The sequence below is a fragment of the Pristiophorus japonicus genome, chromosome 30, assembly GCF_044704955.1.
Source record: "Pristiophorus japonicus isolate sPriJap1 chromosome 30, sPriJap1.hap1, whole genome shotgun sequence".
In the NCBI taxonomy this organism is placed as follows: domain Eukaryota; kingdom Metazoa; phylum Chordata; class Chondrichthyes; family Pristiophoridae; genus Pristiophorus; species Pristiophorus japonicus.
Window position 1 is genome coordinate 5,459,449 of NC_092006.1, and position 16,380 is coordinate 5,475,828.

Below are 16,380 nucleotides of genomic sequence, written 5' to 3' on the forward strand. Positions count from 1 at the left end.
AATGAGAGGAGATTTCATATAAATATATAAAATTCTCACGGGATTGGACAGATTAGATGCAGGAAGAATGTTCCCGATGTTGGGGAAGTCCAGAACCAGGGGTCACAATCTAAGGATAAGGGGTAAGCCATTTAGGACCGAGATTAGGAGAAACTTCTTCACTCAGAGAATTGTGAACCTGTGGAATTCTCTGCCACAGAAAGTTGTTGAGGCCAGTTCGTTGGATATATTCAAAAGGGAGTTAGATATGGTCCTTACGGCTAACGAGATCAAGGGGTAAGGAGAGAAAGCAGGAATGGGGCACTGAGGGAATGTTCAGCCATGATCTTATTGAATGGTGGTGCAGGCTCGAAGGGCCGAATGGCCTACTCCTGCACCTATTTTCTATGTTGACAGTCGGAGGTGAGGCATAGATACAGGCCTTTCTAGTCTGCACCGCCATTCAATGAGTTCATGGCTGAACATGCAGTTAGAGAAAGAATTCAGGGAGCGAATTCAGAATTCCTGAGCGTACTGACGGAATGTTGGGCTTCCATGGGAACAAGAGTCGGCCATTCGGCCCCTCGAGCCTGCTCCGCCCTTCAATAAGATCACGGCCGACCTTCGACCTCAACTCCACTTTCCCGCCCGATCCCTTGACTCCCCCCAGTTTCCAAAAATCTATCGATCTCAGCCTTGAATATATTCAACGACTGAGCCTCCACAGCCTCTGTGGCAGAGAATTCCAAAGATTCACCTCCCTCTGAGTGAAGAAATTCCTCCTCATCTCAGTCCTAAATGGCCGACCCCTTATCCTGAGACTGTGTGACCCCTGGTTCTAGACTCTCCAGCCCGGGGGGAAACACCCTCCCTGCATCTACCCTGTCAAGCCCTGTAAGAATTTTATATGTTTCAATGAGATCACCTCTCATTCTTCTAAACTCTCGAGAATATAGACCTAGTCTCCTCATAGGACAATCCCCCCATCCCAGGAATCAGTCTGGTGAACCTTCGCTGCACTCCCTCTATGGCAAGTATATCCTTCCTTAGGTAAGGAGACTCAAACTGTGCACAGTACTCCAGGTGTGGTCTCACCAGGGCCCGATATAATTGCAGTAAGACATCCTTATTCTTATATTCCATCTTGCTGCGAGTTAGGACACAGGGCGACAGAGTTTTGTTGGCCTCATGTTTAAGGAGGTAGAACGTGGGAGGCCAGGAGAGCATTGGAATACAAGTGTAAGGGCGAAGATGAAAGCTCCCAATCAGTACCCAGGTTAAAGAAATGGCCCCTTTGAGGGATGTGAATGGCTCCTCCTGGACTCTGCTCTCTGTTGATGCCCTTTGGTGTGAAGCTACCGCACAGCCGCTGCCTCTCCAGCAGGTGGCGCTGTAACATCCCCTCCTTCTCCAGCAGGTGGTGCTGTAACATCCCCTCCCTCTCCAGCAGGTGGCGCTGTAACATCCCCTCCCTCTCCAGCAGGTGGTGCTGTAACATCCCCATTCACTCCAAGAGTTGGCGCCGTAACAGTCCCATTCTCTCCAGCAGGTGGCACTGTAACATACACTCCCTCTCCAGCAGGTGGCGCCGTAACAGTCCCGTTCTCTTCAGCAGGTGGCACTGTAACATACACTCACTCTCCAGCAGGTGGCGCCGTAACAGTCCCATTCTCTCCAGCAGGTGGCACTGTAACATACACTCCCTCTCCAGCAGGTGGCGCCGTAACAGTCCCATTCTCTTCAGCAGGTGGCACTGTAACAGCCCCTCCCTCTCCAGCAGGTGGCGGTGTAACATCCCCTCCCACTCCAGCAGGTGGCGCTGTAACAGTCCCATTCTCTCCAGCAGGTGGCACTGTAACATACCCTCCCTATCCAGCAGGTGGCGCTGTAACAGTCCCATTCTCTCCAGCAGGAGGCGCTGTAACAGTCCCATTCTCTCCAGCAGGTGGTGTTGTAACATCCCCATTCTCTCCAGCAGGTGGCGCTATAACATACCCTCCGTCTCCAGCAGATGACGCTGTAGCATCCCCATTCTCTTCATCAGGCGGCGCTGTAACATACTCTCCCTCTCCAGCAGGTGGCGCTGTAACAGACCCTCCCACTCCAACAGGTGGCGCTGTAACAGACCCTCCCACTCCAACAGGTGGCGTTGTAACAGACCCTCCCTCTCCAACAGGTGGCGCTGTAACAGACCCTCCCACTCCAACAGGTGGCGCTGTAACAGACCCTCCCACTCCAACAGGTGGCGCTGTAGCAGACCCTCCCTCTCCAGCAGGCGGTGCTGTAACATCCCCATTCACTCCAACAGGTGGTGTTGTAATATACCTTCCCTCTCCAGCAGGAGACGCTGTAATATCCCCATTCTCTCCAGCAAGTGACGCTGTAACATCTCCTCGCTCTCCAGCAGGTGGCGCTGTAACCCCCATTCTCTCCATCAGGCGGTGCTGCAACATCCCCTGCCTCTCCAGTAGGTGGCGCTGTAACCCCCATTCTCTCCATCAGGTGGTGCTGCAACATCCCCTCCCTCTCCAGCAGGTGGCGCTGTAACCCCCATTCTCTCCAGCAGGTGGCGCTGTATCAAGGATCAAGGGGTATGGCGAGAAAGCAGGAATGGGGTACTAAAGTTGCATGTTCAGCCATGAACTCATTGAATGGCGGTGCAGGCTCGAAGGGCCGAATGGCCTACACCTGCACCTATTTTCTATGTTTCTATGTATCATCCCCTCCCTTTCCAGCAGGCGGCGCTGTAACATCCCCCATTCTCTCCAGCAGGTGAAACATAGAAAATAGGTGCAGGAGTAGGCCATTCGGCCCTTCGAGCCTGCACCACCATTCAATAAGATCATGTCTGATCATTCACCTCAGTACCCCTTTCCTGCTTTCTCTCCATACCTCTTGATCCCTTTAGCTGTAAGGGCCACATCTAACTCCCTCCTGAATATATCCAATGAACTGGCATCAATAACTCTCTGCGGTAGGGAATTCCACAGGTTAACAACTCTCTAAGTGAAGACGTTTCTCCTCATCTCAGTCCTAAATGGCTTACCCCTTATCCTCAGACTGTGACCCCTGGCTCTGGACTTCCCCAACATCGGGAACATTCTTCCTGCATCTAACCTGTCCAGTCCCGTCAGAATTTTATATGTTTCTATGAGATCCCCTCTCATCCTTCTGAACTCCAATGAATAAAGGCCCAGTTGATTCAGTCTCTCCTCATATGTCAGTCCAGCCATCCCTGGAATCAGTCTGGTGAACCTTCGCTGCACTCTCTCAATAGTAAGAACGTCCTTCCTCAGATTAGGAGACCAAAACTGAACACAATATTCCAGGTGAGGTCTTACCAAGGCCCTGTACAACTGCAGTAAGACCTCCCTGCTTCTATACTCAAATCCCCTAGCTATGAAGGCCAACATACCATTTGCCTTCTTCAGTGCCTGCTGTACCTGCATGCCAACTTTCAATGGCTGATGAACCACGACACCCAGGTCTCGTAGAGGATTTGAGAATAGGAGCAGGGAGGTCTTACTGCAGTTGTAGAGAGCCTTGGTGAGGCCACACCTGGAATATTGTGTTCAGTTTTGGTCTCCTAATCTGAGGAAGGATGTTCTTGCTATTGAGGGAGTTCAGCAAAGGTTCGCCAGACTGATTCCCGGGATGGCAGGATTGACATATGAGGAGAGACTGGATCGACTGGGCCTGTATCCACTGGAGTTTAGAAGAATGAGAGGGGGATCTCATAGAAACATATAAAATTCTGACGGGACTGGACAGGTTAGATGCAGGAAGAATATTCCCGATGTTGGGGAAGTCCAGAAGCAGGGGTCACAGTCTAAGGATAAGGGGTAAGCCATTTAGGACCGAGATGAGGAGAAACTTCTTCACTCAGAGAGTTGTAAACCTGTGGAATTCTCTACCACAGAAAGTTGTTGAGGCCAGTTCATTAGATATATTCAAAAGGGAGTTAGATGTGGCCCTTACGGTCAAAGGGATCAAGGGCAATGGAGAGAAAGCAAGAAAGGCGTACTGAGGTTGAATAATCAGCCATGATCTTATTGAATGGCGGTATAGGCTCGAAGGGCCGAATGGCCTGCTCCTGCACCTAATTGCTATGTTTCTATGTAACATCCCCATGCTCTCCAGCAGGTGGCGCTGTAACACCCCCATTCTCTCCAGCAGGTGGCGCTGTAACATCCCCATCCCTCTCCAGCAGGTGGTGCGGTAACATCCCCATTGTCTCCAGCAGGTGGCGCTGTAACACCCCTCCTTCTCCACCAGGTGGTGCTGTAACATCACCTCCTCCAGCAGGTGGCACTGTAACATCCCCCCTTCTCCACCAGGTGGCGCTGTAACATCACCTCCTCCAACAGGTGGCACTGTAACATCCCCTCCCTTCTCCACCAGGTAGCGCTGTAACATCAGCTCCTCCAGCAGGTGGCGCTGTAACATCCCCTCCCTCTCCAACAGGACTCCTGTCGGAACCTCAGCACAGAAGGAGGCCATTCAGCCCGTGCCGGCTCTCTGTAAGAGCACTTCAGCTAGTCCCACTCCCCTGCCCTTTCCCGTTGCCCTGTAGATTGTTTTTTCCTTCAGGTACTTATCCAACTCACTTTTGAAAGCCATGATTGAGTCTGCCTCCAGCACCCTCTCAAGCAGCACATTCCAGATCCTAACCACTAGCTGCGGAAAAAGTTATTGCTCCTGTTACCTTTGGTTCTTCTGCCAATCGCCTTAAATCTGTGTCCTCTGGTTCTCAACCCGTCCGGCGATGTGAACAGTTTCTCCCTCTGTACTCTGTCTAGACCCCTCATGACTTTGAACGCCTGTATCAAATCTGCTCTCAACTTTCTCTAGTCTAAGAAGAACAACTGCCAACTGAGCTGGTGATAAACTTCTTGAGTGCTGTCGGAGCTGCAACTCATCCAGGCAAGTGACGAGTGTTCCATCACACTCCTGACTTGTGCCTTGTAGACGGCGGAAAGGCTTTGGGGAATCAGGAGGTGAGACACTCGCCGTAGAATACCCAGCCTCTGACCCGCTCTTGTTTACACAGTATTTATGTGACTGATCTGGTTGTATATTCGATGTAATTCTGTGCAAACCATTTGCAATGTGGCTAGGCAGAGTCACTGCACGAGTTCCCAGCCCCTGTACATAGAAACATAGACAATAGGTGCAGGAGTAGGTAATTCGGCCCTTCGAGCCTGCACCACCATTCAATAAGATCATGGCTGATCATGCAACTTCAGTACCCCATTCCTGCTTTCTCTCCATACCCCTTGATCCCTTTAGCCGTAAGGGCCACATCTAACTCCCTCTTGAATATATCTAACGAATTGGCCTCAACAACTTTCTGTGGTAGAGAATTCCACAGGTTCACAATTCTCTGAGTGAAGAAGTTTCTCCTCATTTCGGTCCTAAATGGCTTACCCCTTATCCTTAGACTGTGACCCCTGGTTCTGGACTTCCCCAACATCGGGAACATTCTTCCTGCATCTAACCTGTCCAGTCCCGTCAGAATTTTATATGTTTCTATTAGATCCCCTCTCATTCTTCTAAACTCCAGTGAATATAAGCCTAGTCGATCCAGTCTTTCTTCATATGTCAGTCTTGCGATCCCGGGAATCAGTCTGGTGAACCTTCGCTGCACTCCCTCAATAGCAAGAATGTCCTTCCTCAGATTAGGAGACCAAAACTGAACACAATGTTCCAGGTGTGGCCTCACCAAGGCCCTGTACAACTGCAGTAAGACCTCCCTGCTCCTATACTCAAATCCTCTCGCTATGAAGGCCAACATGCCATTTGCCTTCTTCACCGCCTGCTGTACCTGCATGCCAACTTTCAATGACTGATGTACCATGACACCCAGGTCTCGTTGCACCTCCCCTTTTCCTAATCTGTCACCATTCAGATAATATTCTCTCTTCCTGTTTTTGCCCCCAAAGTGGATAACCTCACATTTATCCACATTATACTGCATCTGCCATGCATTTGCCCACTCACCTAACCTGTCCAAGTCACCCTGCAGCCCCTTAGCATCCTCCTCACAGCTCACACTGCCATCCAGCTTAGTGTCATCTGCAAACTTGGAGATATTACATTCAATTCCTTCATCTAAATCATTAATGTATATTGTAAATAGCTGGGGTCCCAGCACTGAACCCTGCGGTACCCCACTAGTCACTGCATGCCTTTCTGAAAAAGACCCGTTTATCCCGACTCTCTGCTTCCTGTCTGCCAACCAGTTCTCTATCCACGTCAGTACATTACCCCCAATACCATGTGCTTTAATTTTACACACTGTGTCCTCTCCTTACTCACAGAGCACTTCAATCCCCAGATCAATTCTCATCGCCGCCACATATAAAGCGGTCAGTTTCTGACTGGCACTTCGCAAAAAAACATCTGAAATGTTAAAAAAAAAACTACCCAAACCTCACTGAATGATACGGCACAGGAGGAGGCCATTTGGCCCATCCTGCCTGTGCTGGCTTTGTGAATGGGCTGCACCAGCTGGAGAGATCAGGACGTGTGGGGGCTCTGGGTGAGAAGTGGGTCAGAGCTCGATGATTTCACCTCTTTAAATTGACACCGACCACATTTTAAGACAATCAAACGCTTTATTATATTCAAGCACAATGGGGGAAAAAATGCAATGATGGCAAACCCAATAAAAAGAGGGAATGCTGGGAGTACACGGCTGGTCGGTCAGTGTCTGTAGTGGGGACAGACGGGTTAGTGTGGCTCGTAGAGAGGGACCCACTCCCGCAATCCCTCAGTTACTCATCCCTCCGCCTCACACAGGCTGACTGTGTTTCCAGCGTTTTATAGTGTTATTTTACAAAAAAGAAAGAGAGGGAAAGAGAGAAAGAAAGAGAAAGAGAGAAGGAAAGAGAGAGAGAAAAAGAGAAAGAGAAGGAAAGAGAGCGAAAGAGAGAGAAGGAAAGAGAGAAAGAGAAGGAAAGAAAGAGAGAAAAAGAGAAAGAGAAAGAAAGGGAGAGAAAAAGAGAAAGAGAAGGAAAGAGAGAGAGAGAAGGAAGTCGAGAGAGAGAAGGAAAGAGAGAGAGAGAGAGAAGGAAAGAGAGAAAGAGAGAAAGAGAAGGAAAGAGAGAGAGAGAAGGAGAGAGAGAGAAGGAAAGAGAGAAAGTGAGAAAGAGAAGGAAATAGAGAGAGGGAAGGAAAGAGAAAGAGAAAGAGAGAAAGAGAAGGAAAGCGAGAACGAGAAGGAAAATGAGAGAAAGAGAAGGAAAGAGAGAGAGAGAGAGAAAGAAGGAAAGAGAGAAAGAGAGAGAGAGAAAGAGAAAGAAAAAAGGAGAAAGAAAAAGGATAAAAAGAGAAAGAGAGAAACAAAAGGAAGGAAAGAAAGACTTGCATTTATATAGCACCTTTCTCAACCTCAGGACGTCCCAAAGTGCTTTGCAGCCAATGAAGTACTCTTGAACCAATCACTGTTGTAATGAGGGTTAAAGAACTGGCAGAGGAGCAGAGGGATTATAGAGTGATGGGTTTATTGCAAGCCCTGCGTTAATCAATAACTTATTTTAAAGTGAATGTTGTTCGGAGGTTTCTTTGTCGAGTTTGATTTCAGATCAGAGTGTCCGACTGCCGACGGATTCCGTAAACTGATGAATTTTCTCCGGACCATCAGCGTCTCCTCCTGTTCCCACTGAGGCAGTGACAGTTGACGATGCAGCTTGAGGAAGAATGAGGAAAAAAGAGAGTGACTATACGTTAAGTTCTTCATTGTCTCTAAACGTTTTGGGAAGTCCTGAGATCTGGACTAGGAATTGAACCCACAAATTTCTGAGTTAAGAGGTGAGAGTGTGAGCAACTGAACCACTGCAAACACCTGGACATATGCACACACACATATAGACACAGACATGTACACGTATATACACACACAAGCACATGCACACACACATGTACACAGACGCGCACACACACACACACACAGATATACACACAGCCATGCACAGAGACACACGCAAAGTGCTGCAGTACAGCGGGACCTGGGGGTCCTTGTGCATGAAACACAAAATGTTAGTATGCAGGTACAGCAAGTGATCAGGAAGGCAAATGGCCTTTATTGCAAGAGGGATGGAGTATAAAAGCAGCGAAGTCCTGCTACAACTGTACAGGGTATTGATGAGGCCACACCTGGAGTACTGCGTGCAGTTTTGGTTTCCATATTTAAGGAAGGATACACTTGCTTTGGAGGCAGTTCAGAGAAGGTTCACTCGGTTGATTCCAGAGATGAGGGGGTTGACTTATGACGATAGATTGAGTAGGTTGGACCTACACTCATTGGAGTTCAGAAGAATGAGAGGTGATCTTATCGAAGCGTATAAGATAATGAGGGGGCTCTGGATGCAGAGAGGTTGTTTACACTGATGGGGGAGACTAGAACTAGGGGGCACGATCTTAGAATGAGGGGCCGCCCATTTAAAACTGAGATGAGGAGGAATTTCTTCTCTCAGAGGGTTGTAAATCTGTGGAATTCTCTGCCTCAGAGAGCTGTGGAAGCTGGGACATTGAAGGCGGAGATAGACAGATTTTTGAGCGATAAGGGAGTGAAGGGTTATGGGGAGCGGGCAGGGAAGTGGAGCTGAGTCCATGATCAGATCAGCCATGATCGTATCAAATGGCGGAGCAGGCTCGAGGGGCCGAATGGCCGACTCCTGCTCCTATTTCTTATGTACTTATGTTCAGACAGGCACAAATACAAACACAGACTCGCCCACATACAAACACAGACATACACACACACAAATGCATTCTGACGTCTTGTATAACGGCTTCGCATAGAGGCCATTTAAGAACATGATTTGAGTTACCTTCACAATTACAGATGGGTGTCATCGCATTTTTACATCCCTATAATAATTCCTGTGGCTAAAGTATTAAAAACAGTAAACCCACCATGGGCAGGAAGGGGGTAATGATGACCTTTATTCTCTGTAGCGATTTGAAAAAAAGATTGCAAATTCTGAAATAAACACAGAAACTGCTAGAATTACACGGCGGTTTCTGTGTTTATTTCAGAATTAGCAATCTTTTTTTCATATTTTTCGAAGGCTTTTTCGAAGGCCTATTGCCCGAGACATTGCCCGATGGTTTCTATTAGTAGATGCCAGTGTGGTCGAAGGATTCGTTTTGTTTCCAGTCAGAGCGACAAATGGCGATTCGATGGACATTAAGGTGATGTGGACCAGACCTCTGTTCCATTCATGCATAGGCGAAACTGTCCTTTGAAGCTGTCGGCGAACAAAATGTGAAACGCACATCAATTCTTGTAAATCCTTGATCACCTTCTATAAATATCGAGACTAGAATTGTGAGATGGTCTTTGAATCAATCGTACAAGCCCGTGGAAAATCTTAAAAATATAATACAGAGGTCAGAGTTGGGGGAGTGACCCGGTTTTGACACAATGTTAAATAGAGTGAGACTGTTGCCGATGTAAACTGGTCCAGTGACTCACCTTTCCTTGTGGGATCGCATTGAATCACCGAAACGTACAGCACGGAAGGTGGCCATTCGGCCCATCGTGTCCGCGCCGGCCGACCAAGAGCCACCCAGCCTAATCCCACTTTCCCGTTCTCGGTCCGTAGCCCTGTAGGTTACGGCACTTCAGGTGCACATCCAGGTACTTGTTAAATGTGGTGAGGGTTTCTGCCTCTACCACCCTTTCAGGCCGTGAGTTCCACCCCAGACCCCCACCACTCTCTGGGTGAAGAAATTTCCCCTCAAATCCCCTCTAAACCTCCCCCCAATTACTTTAAATCTGTGCCCCCTGGTTGTTGACCCCTCTGCCAAGGGAAACAGGTCCGTCCTATCCACTCTATCCCGGCCCTTCGTAATTTTATACACCTCAATCAGGTCTTCCCTCAGCCTCCTCTGTTCCAAAGAAAACAACCCCAGCCTCTCCAATCTTTCCTCATCGCTAAAATTCTCCAGTCCAGACAACATCCTGGTAAATCTCCTGTGCACCCTCTCTAGTGCAACTTCCTGGTAAATCTCCTCTGCACCCTCTCGAGTGCAACATCCTGGTAAATCTCCTCTGTACCCTCTCTAGTGCAACATCCTGGTAAATCTCCTCTGTACCCTCTCTAGTGCAACATCCTGGTAAATCTCCTCTGTACCCTCTCTAGTGCAACATCCTGGTAAATCTCCTCTGCACCCTCTCTCGTGCAATCACATCTTTCCTGTAATGTGGTGACCAGAATTGCACGCAGTACTCCAGCTGTGGCCTAACTAGTGTTTTATACAGTTCAAGCATAACCTCCCTGCTCTTGTATTCCATGCCTAGGCTAATAAAGGCAAATAATCCGTTTGCCTTCCTAACCACCTTATCCACCTGGCCTGCTACCTTCAGGGATCTGTGGACCTGCACTCCCAGGTCCCTCTGTTCCTCTACACTTCTCAGTGTCCTACCATTTAATGTGTATTCCCTTGCCTTGTTAGACCTCCCCAAGTGCATTACTTCACACTTCTCCGGGTTGAATTCCATTTGCCGCTGTTCTGCCCGCCTGACCAGTCTATCTCTTGTCTCGCCCTTCTGAAAGAATTCGCTGTAAATTGCCGTTGAAAGGCACGCGGAGGGAATCACGTCGAGCAAACATTTACTGACGAGCACCAGTTAAGTATCAAGTCTCACCTGCTTTGCCGCTGCCATGATGCCAAAGTGGAGGATAAGGATCAATACTAGAGCCAGGATCCCCGGGACAGTCATTGCACCAGGCACGCACCACCCTACAGAGACAGAACACCGAGACATTGCTGCTGGCTCAAACCATTATCTCAGTGGTTCTCGACCGGTGTTCCGCAGCACATGCCGTGAACCCTTCACAGGGGTGCCGCCAAATTGTGTAAAAGTATGGTGGACTTTTGCTGATTTCACAATGAAACACAAACCATTTAACTCTGAAACAGAAGGGGAGGGGGGAGAGAGACAGACAGACACATGTGTCATCTACCTATATGTACCACACCACTGCTGTAGTAAGCATTGCCAATATCGACAAATAGCTATCTATTTATCTCTACTATTATCAAAAAAAAACGATGTTCTCGAGTTGTACAAGTAACAATGACAAGAGACAACAGACACAAACAATGTAAATGTCCATACTCAGAACAAAATCCTTTGGCAAAATGTGTTTCCTCGGACACCACCCCTCTCCCACTCCGTTACTCCCTCCCATTACTGATAGAGAAGTGCTGGTGTCTACCATCGAATGAGACTGTGTGTGTGTGTGTGTGTGTGTGTGTATATTTACGTTTGGGTGTGTAAGTGCGTCTGTACCAAGGGCATAGCCTGAGGGGGGCATGGCCACCCCCAATCCAAAATAATAGTATTAAATTGTTCATGTGAAAAGCTTAAAATGTGATTGTTAATTTGGCTGAAAGAAATGAAAGACAAGTCTAACACATAGGCAGTAAAGAGTGTAGTTTTTATAATAAAATGTCAAAAACTATTTCATTACATTTAACCACATTCTTATTTCTATTTTGTTATTTTTGTTTATTGATCTGCTGCATGATGTGTGGCCGGGACTGGTGGCATCTTTGACGCTTTGACCTGAAGCAGCGCCAATTGACGGCTCCTTCGATGTACGCGGCATCCAACTTGACCTGGCCGAGCCGCCCTATTTGTGAGAGTTGGCTTTTGGCATATTTTGACCACAGTTCAAATCAACTCTCGCTTCGTTTCTGTCTGGACTCTCTGGCGTTTGGAAATTGGAAGACTCAGTTCGTGCCTGTCTGGAGTTTGGATCGTTCAGACGGATAAAGTTTGTCCTCCCCCCTCCCAATGGACAAATTCATCATCAGAAAACGTAAAAATGAGCGAGGAGATAACAATGACAGTGCCACTACAAGTTGGCCGACAACCATCGCCAGTACAAGCGGTGCCCAACCAAATCCTAAAAAACCCAAAATTCATCGTCAATATATGGAGGATTATTTGAGGTTTGGTTTTTCATGGACAGGAGAAGAAGAATGCCCCGTTCCCCTGTGTGTTGTGAGCAGCGACTTTACATTGCAAGAAGAAGACGTATTGACTTCTATTTCTACAGACCGAGGTCTTAAAATGAAACATTCAGATTTGTCTCCTGATGCGTTCTGGATTTCTATTAAAGAAGAATATCCTATAGTATCAAAAAAAGCCTTGATAATTCTGATGCAGTTTTCAGCATCATGTCTCTGCGAATTAGGATTCTCAACTCTTACGAACATCAAATGCAAAAAACAGGAAAAACTTGGAAAACTTGAACATGAAATGAGAGTCGCCTTATCGGTTATACGCCCTAATATTAGTGACATAACTATAAAACATCAGGCTCAAGTATCACATTAAAATACTAATTAATCTAGAATTAATGTGAGGAATTATTATTGTAGTTTATTATTTTATTGTTACTTTCAGAATAAAAAATAATTAGTAACATACATGTGTACAATGTTCATATGCTGTGATTAATAAAATGTTTTTTAAATTTTCTGAAACTTGCTTTTTTAAAAAAACCTTTTAACCCCTTCAAGTGTGCCGCCAAAAATTCTAGTATTCGAAAGTGTGCCGCGAACACAGAAAGGCTGAGCGCCACTGCGTTATCTGGTGGGAAACTAGACCCAGTTACTACGTGAGACCACCAGCCCGGGGTGTGAAATGACAAGCCACTCGAGGTTCATCCCGAGCAGCTCCGTAACACAGGACCCTGTGCTCTACGGGCTGTTCCCGGGGACACACATCGAGACAGACATCACCTGCTGCTGGAGGGTCATCAACTCAGTCAAAGACACACTTTGGTCTTGCCGAATCGTGCTGGTCTTCCAGAACAAGGAGATGTCCACGTCTGCGTGTTGCAGACTGGCGCAATCCACGATCCAGGATTACGTGCTGAGGGTCGCACTTAAAATTGGTGCAGTCGCCGCAAAGACACGGTGGGGAAGGGCCACAGTTTAAAGCCCTTCTGACACGGTAAACCCAGGGGCTGGAATCAGTATAAAACTCCCCCTCTCTCTCACTCTGTCTCTCTCTCTCTCTGTCTCTCTCTCTCTCTCTGTCTCTCTCTGTCTCTCTCTCACCGTGTCTCTCTCGCTCTCTCTCTCTATCTGTCTCTCTCTCTCTTTCGCTCTCTCTCTCTATCTGTCTCTCTCTCTCTCTTTCTCTCTCATCCTGTCTCTCTCGCTATCTGTCTCTCTCTCTCTCTCTGTCTCTCTCTGTCTGTCTGTCTGTCTGTCTCTCTCTCTCTCTCTCTCTCTCTCTGTCTCTCTGTCTGTCTCTTTATCTGTTTCTCTCTCTCTCTCTCTCTCTCCATCTGTCTGTCTCTCTATCTGTCTGTCTCTCTCTCTCTGTCTCTCTCTCACCCTCTCTCTTTCACTCTCTCTCTCTATCTGTCTCTCTCTCTCTCACTCTGTCTCTCTCTCTCTCTGTCTCTCTCTCTCTCTGTCTCTCTCTCTCTCTCACCGTGTCTCTCTCGCTCTCTCTCTCTATCTGTCTCTCTCTCTCTCTCTCTCTCTCACCCTGTCTCTCTCTCTCTCTCTCATCCTGTCTCTCTCGCTATCTGTCTTTCTCTCTCTCTCTCTCTCTCTGTCTCTCTCTCTCACCCTGTCTCTCTCTGTCTCTCTCTGTCTCTCTCTCACCCTGTCTCTCTCTCTCTCTGTCTCTCTGTCTATATAGATATATATATGTATCTATCTATCTTTCTATCTCTTTCTATATATCTATCTATCTCTGTCGCTATTTCAATTCTTATCTCCATCTTTATCTCAATCTTTACATCAATCTTTAGCTCAATCGCTATCTCTAGACCATATCTCTATCTTTCTCCATCTCTATATCTCTCTATTTTCATTATCTCTATCTTTATATCTAACCACGAACAGTTTCCAGTGACCCAATTTCTGTGAAACTTCAAACCAGGGTGAGATCTCCACAATACAAGCTGATTAAAATTAAAATAGCTCTCTTGAGCAAACGGAGTGGAATTATAGTTTTAAAACAGGGGCATTAAAGAAAACGGGTGTAATTGGGCCTGTACCCATGTCAGTTGTCCCACATTATCGATCAGGTTGGAGCATTTCCGAGCATTAACACACTTCTGCTCAGAAAATCTGTCGACTTATTTCAAACCTTCAGTGAGCAAAGTTACACAACATTCCTTGGGAAGAGAGTGATACTTATAACTTTCCTTAAAAAATGTCAGCTGTGGCCAAGTAGATAGCGGGTTGTGGGTTCCAGTCCTACTCCAGAGACTTGAGCCCAAAATCTAGGCTGACACTCCCAGCTGACACTGAGGGAGCACCACACTGTCGGAGGGGCGGTGCTGAGGGAGCGCCGTACTGCACTGTTGGAGGGGCAGTGCTGAGGGAGCGCTGTACTGCACTGTCGGAGGGGCAGTACTGAGGGAGCCCCGCACTGTCGGAGGGGCAGTACTGAGGGAGCCACGCACTGTCGGAGGGGCAGTACTGAGGGAGCGCTGCACTGTCGGTGGGGCAGTACTGAGGAAGCGCCGTACTGCACTGTTGGAGGGGCAGTACTGAGGGAGCGCCGCACTGTCGGAGGGGCAGTACTGAGGGAGGGCTGCACTGTCGGAGGGGCAGTACTGAGGGAGCGCCGTACTGCACTGTCGGAGGGGCAGTACTGAGGGCGCCCCGCACTGTCGGAGGCGCAGTACTGAGGGATCGCCGCACTGTCGGAGGGGCAGTACTGAGGGAGTGCCACACCGTCGGAGGGGCAGTACTGAAATTGAGCTATGAGGAAAGATTGGATAGGCTGGGATTGTTTTCCTTGGAACAGAGGAGGCTGAGGGGAGATTTAATTGAGGTGTATAAAATGATGAGGGGCCTGGATAGAGTGGATAGGAAGGAGTATAATGTTGGAAAGTGTGAGGTCATGCACTTTGGCAGAAAAAAATCAAAGAGCAAGTTATTATTGAAATGGAGAAAGATTGCAAAGTGCTGCAGTACAGCGGGACCTGGGGGTACTTGTGCATGAAACACAAAAGGATAGTATGCAGGTACAGCAAGTGATCAGGAAGGCCAATGGTATCTTGGCCTTTATTGCAAAGGAGATGGCGTATAAAAGCAGGGAAGCCTTGCTACAACTGTACAGGGTATTGGTGAGGCCATACCTGGAGTACTGTGTGCAGTTTTGGTTTCCATATTTACGAAAGGATATACTTGCTTTGGAGGCAGTTCAGAGAAGGTTCATGCGGTTGATTCCGGGGATGAGGGGGTTGACTTATGAGGAAAGGTTGAGTAGGTTGGGCCTCTACTCATTGGAATTCAGAAGAATGAGAGATGATCTTATCGAAACGTATAAGATTATGAGGGGGGCTTGACAAGGTGGATGCAGAGAGGATGTTTCCACTGATGGGGGAGCTAGAACTAGGGGGCACATAGTCTTAGAATAAAGGGCCGCCCATTTAAAACTGAGATGAGGAGGAATTTCTTCTCTCTGAGGGTTGTAAATCTGTGGAATTCGCTGCCTCAGAGAGCTGTGGAAGCTGGGACATTGAATATATTTAAGACAGAAATAGACAGTTTCTTAAAAGATAAGGGGATAAGGGATTATGGAGAGCGGGCGGGGAAGTGGAGCTGAGTCCATGATCAGATCAGACATGATCGTATTAAATGGCAGAGCAGGCTAGAGGGGCCGTATGGCCAACTCCTGCTCCTATTTCTGATGTTCTTATGAACTGTTTCTCTTGACAAAAGGGTCAATAACCAGGGGGCATAGATTGAAAGTAATTGGGGGGAGGTTTAGAGGGCATTTGTGGGGAAATGTCTTCACCCAGAGGGTGGTGGGGGTCTGGGGTGGAACTCACTGCCTGAAAGGGTGGTAGAGGCAGAAACCCTCACCACATTTAAACAGTACCTGGATGTACACTTGAAGTGCCGTAACCCACAGGGCTACGGACCGAGAGCGGGAAAGTGGGATTAGGCTGGGTGTCTCTTTGTCGACTGGTGCAGACACGATGGGCCGAATGGCCTCCTTCCCTGCTGTAAATTTCAATGTTTTGAATATTCTATAAGCAGGTCGATGAGTGATCAGATAGAGGGGTTTAAGATTATGAAAGGGGTCGATAGGGTAGATGTAGAGAAGATATTTCCACTAGTGGGGGAGACCAGAACCAGAGGCCGTCAATATCAGACAGTCACCAATAAATCCAACGGGAAATTCAGGAGAAACTTCTTTACCCAGAGAGCGGTGAGAATGTGGAACTCGCTGCCACAGGGAGGGGTTGAGGCAAATAGTATCAATGTATTTAAGGGGAAGCTGGATAAACACATGGGGGAGAAGGGAATAGAGGGATATGGGGATGGGGTGAGATGGAGAGGGGAGGGAAGGGGCTGGTGTGGAGCATAAACCCCGGCACGGAGCGGTGGGGCCAAATG